Raw genomic sequence first — 13824 nt, 5'->3', positions numbered from 1 at the left:
TAAATGACTCAAATATCCACCTCTAGTATCCCGACTCTGTTATTACAGTATAGGGGTCATTTGTTCAGCCACCAGACCTCAGCAACACAGGTTAGTAAATACTGACTTGCAGGGAGAAGGAGATAAAGTCTTTAAGGCTTTAAGAGAAAAGGCCTTCGATTTTCACACCTAATTACACCTACAGAGTAAACAAGAGCAAAAATCTCAGTAAAAATGATCGTCGAAACAATACATGGGAAAAGATACACTTTTGGATTATTCACCGGTGCTCTGTCATGGAAAGGCTATATAGATCAAGTGGTATAATGGATACAAAAGCACATTTAAAGGAATAAAATTACTATGAATCCAAGGTAATCACTCTGACTTCTGCCAGATTCCATTTACTAGATCATAGTTTAATGTTCCCTCCATTAAGAGAAAGCTCACATAGGTATTTCAAAAGCTTTCTTGGGGTCACACTTGAATTTTCCTGCTCTGATACCATAAAGTAAGAAAAAATTTTTCTGATTTTTTTTTTAATTCTCCCAAAAGAAGAAAGAAATCTAAGGAAACACTAAATTCTTACAGAATCTGGATTGAGACCCTAAAAGTATTGAGAACAGGTTGCTAAATACCTGCAAGATAGCTCACTTTGTTTCCCTTAAAATGTAGGACAAATAATACACCACTTATAGTAATGGGGAAAAGCATTTTATTTCACTCCTTGATGAATGGCAGCATTGTTTTTCCTCAAGTAGTAGGGTTGTGACCAAATTTTTCAGTTTCATCTCTCTCAAAGCGGACAAGGTCTTGCTAGCCTTACTTTATGGCAAAAGTGAAAAATGACAATGGGCGAGAATTAAGTATGAAATCGGGTCCATTAAACAAACAATAGAGATTTAACCTCTGCTGATCTCCACTTCCCAGATGTAAAAGCAGGTGCTGAAACACCAGCTGTCACCCCTGGAAAACTATCCATTCTTTTCCCCTCTATTGTGTGCCTGGGAAAACTGGGGTTAAGCTGTTAAAGAAAAAGTAGTTCCCGAGAAAAACACCGTGCGTGTTAGTTTGTGTTTCCATTAAGAAAAATAGAACAAATTTGGTGAATGAAACTAAAAAGACCTGTTGGAAGGTAATGCCTGTTTTGAGACCTGTATATTTTATTGACAAATAAATAATGTACTTTTGAATTTATGAGTGTAATAAGATACCCAGTAAAAGAAGGATCTAAACGTCGAAAAACCTTACTTTTTCCAAGGAGCATATTTGGATCAAGTGACGACAGGGGCAACCACTTTCCTCTTTCACAGAGTTCAAGCAGCATGGTCAGAATTTGTCATAGTATTAAAACAGGAGGCAGGGCATAGCCAAAAAACATTTTCCAGCTCCAATTAGCAGGTTTTATGATTCACTGAGTTGGCCCAACTACTGTTCACCTAATTCCCAACCAAAATGAAATGCTGCTGGCATGGCACGTCAGGAAGCTGATTGACACTTTCAAGTACATGCAGTATAAATAAAGATTTTTTTAATTGCTTTCCACTTGGAATGACTACAGAGGAATCTTACACTGCATAGTTCAAACTAAAAAGAGGAGAGTTAATTACTTGGAAAGCAAGAGAAAACAAGGAGAGGTAAATTTTGAACTGAGGAGATTTATTTCAGAACACAACATCGGGTACTTTAAAATTTTTCTGCTTGTTGTTACATTAGCTATAGGCAAGTGGCTAGTATTAAGTGGTCAGGATTAAGGGATGGAGAGATGCTGATTTGATTTAACTTCCTAAAAATAGAAAACACAATACTATCAGTAAAGAGAAAATGCTCTTTAGGTTTCAGAGCCCAAGGTACCACGTAACACACTAAACAGTAGTTTTTAAGCTTAATTCGGGCTGCAGAACACCAAACTGCTAGAACACGTGATCCTAAGAGAAATAAGGGCTGAATGTGGCTGGTATTCACCACAGGGGGAGGGGCAGCAAGCGAGTAAATAGATAAATGCCTCTTGCCAGGAGATTTTGTGCTGTAAGTGGCTTTCACATGTTTCTGGAAGTAGCAGAGCTAGGACTAGAACCCAAGTCTCTGCTTTCTCACCCTGGAGTTGGCTCCTTTGTTTCCACCTCCACTCCTACCTCTGTGCCTCTCTTTGGCTGACTCCTACATATCCATGAGGTCTCCTCACCTTTGATACCGCCCATGGGCTCTGTGCTACCATTAGGTATTAGCACCTGTCCATTTATTATAATTAGATGTTTCATTGTCTTTCCCCCTACCAACCTAGAAAGCTGTTCTTCATATTCACCCCAGCATCCCCAGTGCAAAGAAAAAAGTGCTGTTCTAGTCAGAAAATGTGATTAGGTTTCCAGGTCCCAAGAGATATTTAACAATAAATTTGACTTAATTAAAGGTGAGGCTTAAATTCACTTTACAAACATGCTTGATTGTAAGACAGTTTAACAATTTCATTAGAGTGGTCTCTTCTACATGAACTGAAAGTAATTTTATTTAATCAGTTCCTCAAAAAGATTGTGGAATATGTACCATAAAAGTCTTAATCACAAAATGAGACTGTACTTCTAAAGAACCATTTCTGAGTTTGTATATTTATCTACATTTATGTGTCTGCTCCCCGACTACAAACAAGTTGATTCCTACTGTTATCTGAAATAATATATTTTGTTATGGTGGAATCTTTTTACAAAGTTTTTCTCAGAGTATTTTCTTTTTGGCTTTGCTAATTTCTAATTTACCCCTAGTCTGTGGTTTTAGCATAGCTTAGAAAAAAAAAATAATAATAATAGAGAGGAGTGCCTAGGTGGCTCAGTCGGTTGAGCATCTGACTCTTGGTTTCAGCTCAGGTCATGATCTCATGGTTGTGAGACAAAGTTCTGCCTTAGGCGCTACACTCTGCAGAGAGTCTGCTAGAAGATTCTCTTCCTCTGCCCCTCACCCAAGCCACTCGCTCACTCTTGCTCTCTCTCAAATAAGAAAATAAATCTTAAAAAATAATAATAAATAATAGAGAGCCCATGATCCCATTCTGAAGGACTTTCAGACTTTATATCCCAAACTTTCATCTCTCTTGACTTCCCAACAAGTTCATCACAATTGCACAGTTAATCTTGAGTGCTCTTTTTGCTTATTTCCAGGATCTATTATTTATGTCACATATTCTTCTGCATAGCTTGGAAGTCTGCTGAGGTGGAAGATAGGAAGAGCAGTGATGAGGTAACTTTCTCGGTCACCATCTGTGAGAGACACATTACTTACTTAGTCTAACCCAACACCCATTATGAGCCTACATCATAGAGACTAGGAAATCTAAATAGTCACCCTCCCAGTCTAGGTGAGAAGAGGGGAGAGCTGGGAGTGGTTCTGAAAAAAGTTTCTACTTCTCTATTAAAACAAAACAGAGCAGCCCGGGTGGCTCAGGGGTTTAGCACCGCATTCAGCCCAGGGTGCGATCCTGGAGACCTGGGACTGAGTCCCACGTCGGGCTCCCTGCATGGAGCCTGCTTCTGTCTCTGCCTATGTCTCTGCCTCTCTCTCTGTGTGTGTGTTTGTGTGTGTGTGTGTGTGTGTATTCTCATGAATAAACAAAATATTTTAAAAAGCCCACAAGAGGAAATCACTAAAAAAAAAGAAAAGAAAAGCAAAACAAAAACAGGGTTGGCCCTATCCTCTTCCCTTTGTTCCTGCCTTAAATATGGACATGATTTCTTGAGCCATGACAGCCATCCTGCAACTATGAAGCAGAGATCACAAAGATAAAAGGCAAACACCATAAGAACAGGAGAGCCAGAGGATGGAGAACTTGAATGAACTTCCTGAGCAGCTGAACCAAGTCTTGCAACCATTTATTTCCAGGTTGCTATAGTACATGAGAAACTAGACCATTTTTGGATTAAGCCACTGTCGGGTTCTTAGACAATTGGAGCAGAAAGCATTCTTTACTGAGATGCAATTCCTTCCCTCAATGAGTAGAGTATATCTTACTGAAAATTAGGCAGCTCACAAGCTTAAAACCTCTGAGTAAGAGATTGCAAAGAGTAGAGAGTCAGGGATCCCTGGGTGGCGCAGCGGTTTGGCGCCTGCCTTTGGCCCAGGGCGCGATCCTGAAGACCCGGGATCGAATCCCACATTGGGCTCCCGGTGCATGAAGCCTGCTTCTCCCTCTGCCTGTGTCTCTGCCCCCCCCCCCCCTTCTCTCTCTGTGACTATCATAAATAAATAAAAATTTATTAAAAAAAAAAAAAAAGAAATACTGACCAGGACAGACCGTATGTTGGAAAATAAAACTATAATCTCAATAAAAATTTAGAGATTTTAAAAATTAAAAAAAAAGAGTAAAGAGTCAGTGAGAAGGGGAGAGAGCAAAAGATCAAAGGACAATAGTTGATAAACTGTGCCCCTAGCAATAACAGATCAAGAACAATCTCCCTTTCACACTCTGATGGAAGGGAAAGCATTCCAAGGGACCACCTCTGTCTCAGCTTTAATTTTTCTTGTCTTCTCATTCAACACTCTCTCCGTTGGCAATGTCGTCTACTCACCAGATTTAGCCACAGGAATTGAGCCCTATCCTGTGATGCTAGTATGGCTTAGGCAGCATTGGCAAGATCATCCTACTATAAATACCTTATGGTGGTTCTTCAGATGAAAAAGAGAATCATACTTGTTGGCTACTTTTGAGGTCTTGAGGGATCCAAAACCTGGAACCTCATCTATCATTCTTGAGTAGAGAATCAAATCAAGATATATGAAAAAGATGGGCAGCCCCAGTGGCCCAGCGGTTTAGTGCTGCCTTAGGCCCAGGGCCTGATCCTGGAGACCCAGGATCAAGTCCCACATCAGGTTCCCTGCATGGAGCCTGCTCCCCCCTCTGCCTGTCTCTCTGTCTCTGTCTCTCTCTCTCTTTCTCTCTCTATGTGTCTGTCATGAATAAATAAATAAAATATTTTAAAAGATTAAAAAAGAAATAAGAAAAATAATATGAAAGGTGATGTCCAATAAAACTCCTCTCTCACTGAGAAAGCCTAGGTCAGAGGACATATCGGAGTGTGAGAGTTTAATAGGCTTGTTACTGAACCCAAAATGTAATAGACTAACCTGGGAGATTAGGAACAGACTCCATAGAGTCTCTCCCTCCCCTCTCCAGTGGTCTGGTCTTCACTGTTTTTTTGTTTTGTTTTGTTTTTAAGTTTATTCATGAGAGACACAGAGAGAGAGAGGCAGAGACATACGCAGAGGGAGAAGCAGGCTTCCCTCAGGGAGCCCGATGTAGGACTCGATCCCTGAACTCCAAGGTCACGCCCTGAGCCAAAAGCAGAGCTTAACCGCTGAGCCATCGAGGCGTCCCTTTACTGTTCGTCTTTATAACATGGCCAAGAATAATCAAGAACAAATGGGCTGAGCAAGCAGCAGAATGCCAAGGGGAAGAAAGAGAAGAAGGAGCTGAGCTGCAAAGATCCTATTCTTTCCCAAATTTCCCATTCATTCTATCTCTTCCGAGAATGTGAATTTTCTTTGCCAGAGAAATATCATTTTAGAGTACTATTTAATTATTCAAGATATACATGAATGGGGGGGAGGGAATAGAGGGTGTTGCAGGTAGAACTTTTTGCATGTCCCTTGCTGAGATCATTGGATTGTAAAATATAGAGAGAGAATCAGAATACCAAATGTTAATATTCCTTTATTCTATCCGTACTTTGATAATAGTCTTGTCTTCCTAACCAGAGGTAGACCATGCCTATGTCATTTCCACCCCCATAGAAGCAATACAATGCCCAGACTACTGACTTTTCTTTCTTGCTTTAAGGTTAAAATATTATCACTGGATTTTTCAGCCTAACAGTCAATCCTTAATGCACTTCTAAATGTTTTCTCTTGCTATCATTTCTTTTTTTTTTTTTAAGATTTTATTTATTTATTCATGAGAGACTTCTAGAGAGAGGCAGAGACACAGGCAGAGAGAGAAGCAGGCTCCCTGCGGGGAACCCGACATGGGACTCGATCCCAGGACCCCAGGGTCACGCCCTGAGCCGGAGGCAGATGCTCAACCACTGAGCCACCCAGGCGTCCCTCTTGCTATCATTTCAACAACACCACCCCATTCTTAGGCTCTTATGGTTCTTTCTCACTGCATCTTAATCAGATAAGATCTTTCAACTGATTACATTTCAACTGTTTTACCAGGTTGGTCTAAGCACCAACCTCTGGTTTCTTCCAATCCTATTTCTTCTCAAAAGATATTATTCAACTCTTCAGTACTTATCCCCAAGTCTTCTAGGTAAATGCCCTGTTTTCTCTGTATTATACTATTTATTTATTATGTCAAGACAGTCTTAAAATCTTTCCTGTACAAGAGCACAGAGCTTCTGAACAATTTTCTCATATTTTAGTCTTTAATATGGGCAGCCTAGAATCTCTAGACACTTGAAGAAAACCCTTAAAAATAGGGGGGGAAAATGAAAAAAAGTAAAAAAGTTTTTCTTTTTTGAAAGAAACAGCAATGAAATGAATTGAATAAGCTTTTTTAAAAAATCTAATTAATATACTGAGAGATTTACTCAGATGTTTCAGGATGAACAAGATGATATTAAAAAGAAAAAATCAAAAAACAAAAATAAAAAATCAGAGAACAAGAATGAGCTCTTAGAAGTGTGACTATGATCACAGAATGCTTTTAAAAATCAGAAGTAATGAAAAATTAAGTTAAGAAGATCTTCCAGAAAAATATTGAAAAAAAATCAAACTAGCAAGTTCAACATCTGGCCAATAAGAATTTCAGAAATAAAGATAGAAAAATCAAAAAGTTAAATAACCCAAAAACAAATATTTAAGAACTTTCCTAGGTCATGAATCTCCAGACTGATATAGGTCCCACCACAAATGAAAAACACAAACTCGCCTCTAGATAGAGTATTGTGAGATTTCAGAACATCATAGGTAAAAGAGAGGTCTTAAAAACTCCCAGAGAGAAGAAAATCCACACATAAAGCATTAGCAATAAGAATACCACTGAACTTCTCAACAACACTTAAAGCTGCGAGAAAAAAAAAAAAGCCTTTAAATTCTTAAAAATTTATTTTCAAAATAGAATTCTATACCCTGTCAAAAACCGTTTTTCAGGGCAGCCCGGGTGGCCCAGTGGTTTAGCGCCGCCTTCAGCCCAGGGTGCGATCCTGGAGACCCGGGATCAGGTCCCACGTCGGGCTCCCTGCATGGGGCCTCCTTCTCCCTCTGCCTGTGTCTCTGCCTCTCTCTCCCTTTGTGTGTCTTTCATGAATAAGTAAATAAAATCTTAAAAAAAAAAAAAAAAAAAAAAAACATTTTTCAGAACTGCAAGATGAATCTCAAAACGTGAATTACCCAAGAGATCCCTCCCAGGAAGCCACTGAAGGATGTTTTACTCAGATTTTTCAAAGCCTATGATTATGCAATTCATGATCTATTAAAAAGAAAACTATTAAGCAGTTAGTGAAAGCACAGAAAGGAAAAATGATATAATTTTACAGTTTTTAAAATAAGTAGAAAAAACTGTATGGTTGCCATATAGATTAAAGATAGTTTTGTTTAATATTGTATCCATTTTGGAGAAAAAACAAAACAGATTTTTTAAAATCAGAATTCCATAAGAAGCACTTTAGGGATTCCTTAAATGCATACTTTTTTAAAAGTCCCAAAGTTTTCTGTGTACCTTTTATTTTAAAACAATCAAACTTCCAGAAAACTTTTAAGAACATTTTTTCCTCACTTTTTGAAAGTAAATTGCTAACGTAGTATTGTATAACCTCAAATACTTTAATGTGTAATTCTAAAAAATAAGGACATTTTTCTTTACAACAGCCACAATGAAACAATCAAATCAAGAAATTAACATTGATACACAACCATGATCCTCAGCATCCAAGTTCTACCAATTGTTCCAGCAATGTCATCTACAGTAGAAAGAACTGGTCCAGAATCAAACAACACATTTGATTGTCATGTAGTTTTGCTTTCCTTCAATTGTGTTATAGTTCTCCAGTCTTTTGCCAACTTTCATGATCTTGTAGCTTTTGAAGATTTCAGGTTTGGTATTTTGTAGAATGTCCTTCAATTTGGGTTTGTCTGATGTTTCTTCACGATTAAATTTAGGTAACGTGCATCTTCAGTAAGAGCATCACAAAAGTGACTCTGTGTTCTCATTACAGCCTATCAGCTGACACAGGATTTCTTTTTGTCCCATTACTGGTGATCACTTTGATCACTTATCTAAGGGGGCATCTGGAAAGCTCTTTCACTGTAAAGTTACATTTTTTACCTTTGTAATTTATACATTTTAGGTGTGTAAACTAAAATTTTTAAATGATAATAAAACACACTTGAATATGTTATAAATCAGCTTTTAATTCATTGGAGGCCATTTCAAGTTGGTAGCTTAACTCATGTTTGCGTAGAGTTTAGGATATTGCTTACTATATCACACGGGTCCCTATATAATTTTGAATACCTCTTCATATTTTTTTTTCTTCAGTTGATTTGAGTTTTCTGAGCTGACCTGAGATTCCTCTCAGCTACACTTCTGAGCTTAAAGAATTGTTAACACTGAATGATGGCCCTGAAATGTTCATGGTATTTATCTGCCTGGGAATAAAGTATCTGCATTTGTTTTCTATTGCAGGAGAACAAATTACCCAAACTTTGCATCTGAAAACAACACACACTTATTATCACATGGTTTCCATGGATCAGGAGTCTGGGCGCAATTGAGCTAGGTCCTCTGCTCTAGAGAGTATTAAAGGTGTTGACTGGGGCCAAGGTCTCAATCTGCGGCTTTGGTCTTTTTCTAAGCTCACTTGGTTGGCAGCAGCATTTTTTCCTTGTAGCCATAGAACTCAGGGTGGCCTATTTCTTCAGGACGACAGAAGAGTCTCTGGCTTCTGTTTCTGATCTCTAGACCCTCTTTTAAAGGGTTCACTTGGTTAAGTCAGGCCTATCAGTTATAATCTCCCTTTTGATCAACTCAAAATAAACCACTCAGGGACATTCATTACACCTGCAAAACCCCTTTGCCATCTGGATTAGATAATTGAACTTCTTGTGTTACTTCACTGGCTATTGAGTCTGTTACTCAGTTCTGACTCAGCTTTTTCTTTTTTCAGTTAGAATTTAGAGTCTCACATGTCTAAACACATAAAACTGTACAAGCAAAAGCACTGTTGCAACATGTGTGCACCATTGTGAAATATCAGGCGAGACTTGGATATGTGTGCTTTACGTGTGCTCACCACAGAGTAGAAGTTGTATGATAACAGGAAACGCACAGCACCTTGAGTTCTGATACTTTCATATTAAATAATTTTAACACTTACTGCAAATTTTTAGTGCTTCTAGACTGCTTTTTTGGGGTAAGGAATGAAATCAGTTGTTAGATATTATTGGCGATTCAACTTAGAGGTAAGTATTTATTAACATCCTCTCCAGCTTCTGGATCAGTTCAGTTGAAGAGAATACTCGGTTTAAATTGGGCACTGATAAAAAAAAAATGTTGTTTGAAACGGCTTATCTCTATGATTCTGGAATTTCTGAAAACCCCATAATCCAAACAAGATAAAGAAATAGATGCTGAGGTTGATATATGAACAACAATCATCCACTAACCATAGGTTGCATTCTTTAGTTGCATTGCACTAACTGATAAGAATTACAAAACATAATATTATAAAATAAACATAGAGTCATAAATTTTTACTTTATAGCAGGGACAATGATTGAGGTGGTGTTTGGGGTGAAATTTTACTTGATTAAAGAGTCTTGCTTTTTTTAAGTTTTATTTATTTATTTGAGAGAGAGGGAGAGAACAGAAGTGTATAAACAGGAGGAGGGGCAGAAGAGGGAGAAACAGACTCTCTGCTAAGGAGGGAGCCTGCCATGGGGCTCCCCGGGACATGGGGCTCGATCCAGGCTCCTGAGATCATGACATTAGCCGAAGGCACACACTTAACCAACTGAGCCACCCAAGTGCCCTAAAAGTCTATTGCTTTAAAAGCAAGTTTGAAAATCACAAAAAAGTTTGAACAAAATAGTAATGGGAAAGCTGAGTCTACAGCTAATGAATGAATCCAGAAAATTCAGAACTTATTCAAGCAATAATTTCATTCAATGATTTCTTTAGAAGGACTAGTGCAACTGCTATATAGTTTGACCATTTGTACATCCACCGCATGTAACAGGACTACCTACATCACCTCCCCCAGCGAAGGGCTTGTTGTATCCAAGCAAGACCCCGTTCATGCTTTCTTACAAAGATGTGCAATAGCTCAACTTGTGTCCCTGAGTAAAGCCTATATCTGAATACATGAGTCTCCTACCACCACCTGACTATATGCATTTTATCAGAGAAGGCCAGTTCCCTCAATGGTCAGCTATGGTTTTACATAACTGTAGGCTGCGTAAAGTCCACGATACAATTTTCCAAACAGAACAGATTCTTTGGTATATGCCTCCTAAATGACTAAGATTTCTTCTCCTGGAATGGGGCCAGGTAATGACCTAAATCTAAATGTCCTAAAGTGTTAGGTCTCTCAAGGTGTTTTTCTCCCTAATCTTATTGAAGTGTACCAAATCACACACGTATAGAGAGTACACTTTGGTCCATCTTAACATATGCACGTACTACAACCAAGATAATGAACATTTCCAAAAGCCTTCAAAATTTCCTTTGCCCCTTGGTAATTCTTCCCTGCCTTCACTCCCTTCAAGAGAGAACCACTGGTCTGCTTTCTACCAATATAGATTAATTAACGTTTTCTGGAATTTTATATATGTTATCATGCAATTGCTCTTTTTTTTGCCTGGCTTCTTTTACTCAGCCATTCATTTTAAGATTCATCCATGTTGTAATGAACATCAATTGTCCACTCCTTTTTATTTTTTTTAAATTTTATTTATTTATTCATGAGAGACATGGGGGTGGGGGGCAGAGACACAGGCAGAGGGAGAAGCAGGCTCCATGCAGGAAGCCCGATGTGGGACTTGATCCTGGGACTCCAGGATCATGCCCTGGGCTGAAGGCGGTGCTAAACCGCTGAGCCACCCGGGGCTGCCCTGTCCACTCCTTTTTACTGCTGAGTAGTGTTCCACTGTATGGATGTAACAGTTTTGTTTATTTATTCACTACAGATTGACATTTGGGTTGTTTCCAACTTTCAGCTATTTCAAATGAACCTGATAAGAACTTTCATGTACAGGTCTTTGGGCATCCATTTTCATTTCTCTAAAGCAAATAGCTAGGAATGGAATGACATATGGCAATATTACGTTTAACTTTTTAAGAAACTGTCACACTGCTTTCCAAAGTCATTGCATCATTTTGCATTCTCATGAGTAATGTATGAGAGTTTGAGTTGCTCACATCCTTATCTACATTTGGTATAGTCACTTTTTAGAACTTGAGTTTTTCTAATGGGTCTGCAGTGGTTTTAAGTTACATTTCCCCAATGACTAATGATGTTAAGCATCTGTTAAGTGTCTGTTTAAATTCTTTGCCCATTTTCTTGCTAGGTTGTCCAGTGTATTTTTAATGAATATGTCTGGAAAAGACTTGGGCTTTATTTTTTTTCTCTTTTTTTAAAGATTTTTATTTATTTATTCATGAGAGACCCAGAGAGAGAGAGAGAGAGAGAGAGAGAGAGGCAAAGACACAGACAGAGGGAGAAGCAGGCTCCATGCAGGGAGCCTGATGTGGGACTCCAGGATCACGCCCTCGGCCAAAGGCAGGCGCTAAACCACTGAACCACCCAGGGATCCCAAGACTTGTGCTCTAAATAACCTATTTCCATATGTTGAACATTTTGGCTCTGCAAATGATAAGTCAATCATTTTGATTTTCACCAACTTTGAGGCAACTGCTACTTTCCTCTCTTATAACAAGAATCTGTTCTGTGCTGCTTGATCTGATCACTTAGTATATTAGATGTCCTCTACCTCTAGATTTATATCTTTCATATCTTGTAACATATATTATTATAGGAGATATGAGCACTGGAATTGGCACAATCAATGTAGAATGAGAGAAGAGTTTTTGTGTATGATTTTATGATTATCCCTCCAGGGAGAGTATGTCAACTTAAATGGAAAACTTTTCTCTAACTAGATCACCAAATAAATGAGGGGCACCTGGGTGGCTCAGTCACTTGAGCATCTGCCTTCACCTCCATCATCATCTCCTAGTCCTGGGATGGAGCCCTGCTTGGGCTCCCTGCTCAGAGGGGAATCTGCTTCTCCCTCTCCCTCTACCTCTTCCCCACTGCTCATGCTCTGTCTCTGTCTCTTTCTCTTGAATGAATAAAATATTAAAAATAAATAAATAATGAAATATTGCCAGTACAAATCTAAGGGAAGCCTTATATTTACCCTTGAATTAGCACTATTTAAAACAAGAGAGATTGAAAACCAGTTTTAGCTCTCTTTGCTCACTACCATCTTCAGGGTAGATATTTTCGACTCCATAGACAGTGACTGATACCACTTTACTCTAAATCTTGAATAGCTTAAATCTCAAAGCTAAGTTGTATGTATAATTGGACTTTGAAATCAATATTGCCTGATAAAATACAGATAAAAGAGTGGAGTCACACCCAAAATAATAGTGGTTACCTATTTTTCCAACTATTATAGATTGGGAGGTGGCGTTACACATTTGCTTTTAATATTTTAGTAACGAAAAGGACCTCTGCTCTACTCCCCCGGAGGCAATGTATTTACTTTCTCTCTTTTTCTTTCTTTATCCTCTCTTTGCTCTTCCCCAAGGCCAGAAGGTATTTACTTAATTAGTGAGGAGGAGGGCCCAGCAATCATAAGGCCAGGTGGGGTTAACGTGCTAAGCCTTTAGAATCCCTCCTGGATCACCTCCCCTGAGGCATTGCTGGCACACTGTGCTTCCAGGTTCTAATCAGTCAACTGGCAGGTGAGTTGGGCCTCCTGCATGCCCCGACAGGCCTCTGCTGTCTCAAAACTAGCTTCTTACCCTGTTACTGGGTGGGAAAGTCAGGTTGGCTATTCACATGGGGCTATTTATCTTCAATTCACTGTGAGGGGGAAGAAAACGTCTTTTCCTTCAAACCTCGTTTTGCCACTAATAAAGTTAAGAATGAAAACATCTTCTGTCTCCTCGGGTCTCTTTCTGAGTTAGTAGATTTGGAGGGAATTTGTGCTATGGGCTGTGAGATTAAAAAAAAAAAAAAAAGAAAGAAAGAAAAGCTTGAATTGACTTATGTAAATGTGTGACTCTGTTCTGTTGCCTTCATGGAAGTATTGCCCAATTCAGAGGACACGTACTTGATGTGGTTCATGGTGAGCTCTGTTTTTGCCCCACCCTTTTGGTATATACCTTCAAGACTAGACTCTCTTCTCCAGGCTAATACTAAGGTATTGAGATACTTTGTAAAAAGACTGCGTGTTACACAAGCATTTGCGGAGACTTGTAGAAAATGAGGGAAAGCATAATAAACACAAGGATAAATAAAAGAATTTTCAAGGTAGAAAGAGCTGATTTGAAAGCATTAAAAAGAGTTACAGTCTGAGAACATGATGTTAATGTGAGAATCTACTTAGCAATTTTTCCTAAACAGTGGATAAAGGTGACACAGGACAAGGGTGACCCTACTGAAGCAGATATTTAATGCTAGCAAATCTGGTTTGTTGCTAAAGTAGATGCATTCTACTTTATTGAGTTAATTAAACACGTGCATATTTCTTCGGGGTGCATTTGCTCCTCACGCTGTGTGTTCTTTGTGATCAAGATTTTAGCAATACTTTTTTAAATGGCCAGGTCAAAAATCGTGGGCTTTCAAA

This window comes from Canis aureus, chromosome 1 (genome assembly GCF_053574225.1).
Source record: "Canis aureus isolate CA01 chromosome 1, VMU_Caureus_v.1.0, whole genome shotgun sequence".
NCBI classification, from domain to species: domain Eukaryota; kingdom Metazoa; phylum Chordata; class Mammalia; order Carnivora; family Canidae; genus Canis; species Canis aureus.
This window is presented reverse-complemented; position numbering follows the sequence as displayed.